At 38.3% G+C, this 4,092-nt stretch overlaps 1 pseudogene; it reads left to right on the forward strand.

The window, feature by feature from the left end:
* The first annotated feature begins 811 nt into the window (after nt 1-811).
* LOC131486331 (general transcription factor 3C polypeptide 6-like) lies at nt 812-1,558 on the forward strand (annotated as a pseudogene).
* Nucleotides 1,559-4,092: the final 2,534 nt, after the last annotated feature.

The following is a 4,092-nucleotide window of genomic DNA, read 5'->3' on the forward strand; positions in this document are numbered from 1 at the left end:
TGGCTCAGGTCATGATATCATATTTTGTGAGATCAAGCCCTACATCAGCACAGAGACTGCTTAGGATTCTCTCTCTCCACCCCTCCCCTCTCCCCTCTATGCCTTTCTCTCTCTCTCTCTCTCTCTCTCTCTCTCTCTCTCTCTCTCTCAAAATAAATAAATAAACATTTAAATATATATTTTTAAAAAAGGGAAAAATACCATCTCTTCAATAAATGGTGTTGGCAAAACTGGACAGCTACATGCTAAAAAATGACACTGGGGCCACTTTCTTACACCATATACAAAAATAGATACAAAGTTAATTAAAGACCTAAATGTAAGACCTGAAACCATAAAACTCCTCACAGAAAATATAGACAATAAACTCTTAAACACTGGTATTGGCAATATTTTTCTGGATCTGTCTCCTCAAAGCAAAGGAAACAAAAGCAAAAAATAAGGAATTGGGACTACATCAAGCTAGAAAACTATTACATGGTGAAGGAAACTATCATCAAAATGAAAAAGCAACCAACAGAATGGGAAAAGATATTTGCAAATGATACATCAGATAAGAGGTTAATATTGAAAATATTTAAAGAACTCACAACTCAACACACATAAACACACACACACACACACACACACACACAAACTAAAAAGTGAAAAATGACTTGAACAAACATTTTTCCAAAGAAGACATACAGATGACCAACAGGTACATGAAAATGTGCTCAACATCAGGGAAAATCCAAATCCAAACCACAAAGAGATATCACCTGACTCAGAATGGCTAGGATCAAAAACACAAGATAGGCCTCTACTCAAGATGGTAGCCCTGGAGAGCATGGCTACTGATTCAGAGGTCCCAAAGAGGTGCAGGATTAGGGTGGCCACTGATGAGAGGAGCTGTGAGGAGAAGGAAGAGGAAGAAGAAGAGGTAGAGCAGTGGGTTTTGGTGGAATTGTCTGGAATTATTGATTCAGACTTTCTATCAAAATGTGAAAATAAATGCAAAGTTCTAGGAACTGACACTGGGAGGCCCATTCTTCAAGTGGAGAGCTATGAAGAATAGTATGGAGAGTATGAAGACACTCTTGGGACCTGGATTGTATCTGAAGAAAATGTTGAATATGATGATACAGAGGGCAATAAAAAAAACAGTGCTAAGATAAAATGCCATACAATGAAGAAACTCAGCATGACAAGGACTCTTCTGACAGAAAAGAGGGAAGGAGAAGAAAACAGGTGATGTGGAATGGCTACAAATCAAGGACAACAATTTCTTCTATAGACCCAACATGATTTTAGCTTTCTGCATGAAAATGAAGATAATGAGCCTTCAGCCTCAGACAAACCTTTGGAAGTGGAAGAGGAAGAGATTAAAATGAAAGATAATTCAAACCTGAGTTATGAACAGGGGAAACCACTGAACTTGGAAATAGAGAAGCCTGGTCCTCTTATTGATATCCCTTCTTCTGAGACAGAGGTTCTGTTTTTATGGAAACTCATAAAACTCACTTCTATTGCCTTAGAAATCACTCCTAGAAGAAATGTTTCTTATAACAACTACTAATGAACTTTTTGGAGTTTTTATATAAAATTATCGTGTAACTTTCAGTTTTTTACTATTTTACTAGTTTTGTTGGCTCTACACACATTTCCAATATAGCACAGTTTAATATACCAGAATCATTAAGGATGAGATATGAGTTGAAAGTTGAAAATTTGGTATAAATGACTATAGGGACCCATCACTGGTAAGTCCTTTACATTGGAAGTTTTATTAAGGTAAGTGTAAAAGTTTTTTTGTTTTGTTTTTGTTTTTGCTTTTGTTTTTCAGCCATCACAAATCACCATGAACTTAGTGGCTTAAAATGACAGAAGTGTATTATCTTGCAGCTTTGTAGGTCAGCCATCTGACATGGGCTGGGCTAAAATTAAAGTGTTGACAGGACTTCATTCTTTTCTGGAGGTTGGGAGTGGGGGATTATATTTCCTTGTTCATTCAGTTGCTGGCAGATTTGAAGAATCAAGGTCCCATTTTCTTGCTGTCATCTGAGAACTGTGCCCAGCTTCTAGAGCCTGCCTACATTCCTTGGCTCTCTTCAAAACCACTAATGGTCAAGTCTCTCTCATTCTTTGACTGTCTCCTGTTTCTTCCATCATCCTATCTCTGACCCAACTTGCTAATTACCTCACTCAATATCTGTTCTTTCTTTTTTGGGTTTGTAACAAAATCCCAGAATTATTCTGGTTAGCGATGTGTATATGTGGTCACATGGCTAAGTTCTGGCCAGTGACATGGAATTATAAGTATTGAGTGATAAATGCTTCTGGAAAGCTACCTTAAACTTTAAGGCATGAAGGGAAATGGGCCAGTTCATCTTCTCTTTCTTCTTGCTGAAACATGAACATGGTGGCTAGATATTCAGGAGGCTTTTTGGACTATAAAGTAACCTTGGAAATAGAAGCTATGAATGGCAGAGCAATAGATAGAATATTGGACTCTGTAGTACTTGGATGGTTCAGTCAATTCAGGGTCCAATTTTGATTTCAGGTCAGGTCATGATCCCAGGGTCATGGTATTGAGACTCACGTCAGACTCTGCACTAAGTATTCTCTCTCTGTCCTTTTGCCCCTGACCTCACTCTGTATCTCTGAAATTAAAAATAATAATAACAATAATAATAATAGTAATTAATAATAATAATGGATCTTGATATGATAGTGCCCTGTACTGACAAGAATAAAGAAGGTTAATAATAACCTTTAATAGATTAATAATAATCTTTTTCTTCCTGGTAAAATGACTTCAAGATTACCTTTTGGCATTGTTTTCTCTGGAAATCTACTAGATAAAATAACAATAGAATGTTAGGCAGGGATGTCAGGCAATAGTGTTTATAATTAAAAATATCCCCTTATTGGTAAACTGTATCTAGACCAAGAAGGGCTTCTTTAAGTGCTGTGTTTCTTATTACAAAAATCCCTGGAAACTATACTCATGGATGTTACAAGAAATATTGCTTCTTGAGGAGACTGAAGTTTCTAAACCAGTGTGGCTTGTGCACCCACCCAAATCATCTTGTTCCCTTACACCTGAACTGACAATTGGGTGCCAGAGTAGAGCCTCCTATTGCAACAAGCCTCAAGCTGCTGTGCTGGTTCCTATGAAATTAAGTGAGCCTGTTGCCGGGTTCAGTCCCATGAAGCCTATTGGGTACTGTCAGTGTGAATACCATTACAAACCTGTGACTACTGCTGCTGTTCAGGTAGATAAGGCACTGCAACTACCTACTTCTGGCCTTTTATGTGAGAAAGAAGTAACTTTTCTCTTCTTTAAGTCACTCTGTATTAGCCACACATAATCCTACTTAATTCATTATGCATTTTGAAAAATAGAGAAAAGTCCAAGGAAGTAGAATGGAAGATTCTTGAGATTTGTAATCTTGCAAAAGGAACTGATCTAGACTGCAGTGTAGTTCTACCCTATTGGGGAGTAAGGTTAGGAATTCCCTGAGCCTGCACCAATGGCTTAACACAGTTTAGGACGAAAGCATCCAAGAATAGACAAACAGAAAAAGTGCCCCCAGCATAGAACAAAAGCAGAAAGCTGCTTCCACAGGATGAAAGCATCTGAGAAGTGGTAAACATGGCAATAGACCACAGCAGACGGGTGAAACTGCCTGGAGCTAATTAGCAAAAGAAAAGTGCCTTGTTGACCCTGAGGTAGCATGCTCTATCTATCTTACCCCCTAGGCAAGTTAAGATAGACAGGATGCCTGCCATAAACAGCCACCTGCTCAACACCAGGGTTTTGTTTTGTATTGACCCAAACCCCTAACACCACATATCTTCAAAACCCCCTTTCTCTCACACACTGGAGTTAATGATCATTGTTTTATTGTCTCTTTCTGAACATCCATCACATTTGTAAGCCTTCTGATCCTAATAAATAGGGAGCAAGGACCCATACTCGGGGTTCTTGTCTCCTCCCAGACATTAGCCTCTCTTATATTTAATTCTGCATCTGCTGTCTTGCTGGACAAGAGAGAATCCCATACTCAAAGTCTGCAACATACCTTACATTGAAGAAGTTAATAAAGT

Source organism: Neofelis nebulosa, chromosome 9, assembly GCF_028018385.1.
Source record: "Neofelis nebulosa isolate mNeoNeb1 chromosome 9, mNeoNeb1.pri, whole genome shotgun sequence".
In the NCBI taxonomy this organism is placed as follows: domain Eukaryota; kingdom Metazoa; phylum Chordata; class Mammalia; order Carnivora; family Felidae; genus Neofelis; species Neofelis nebulosa.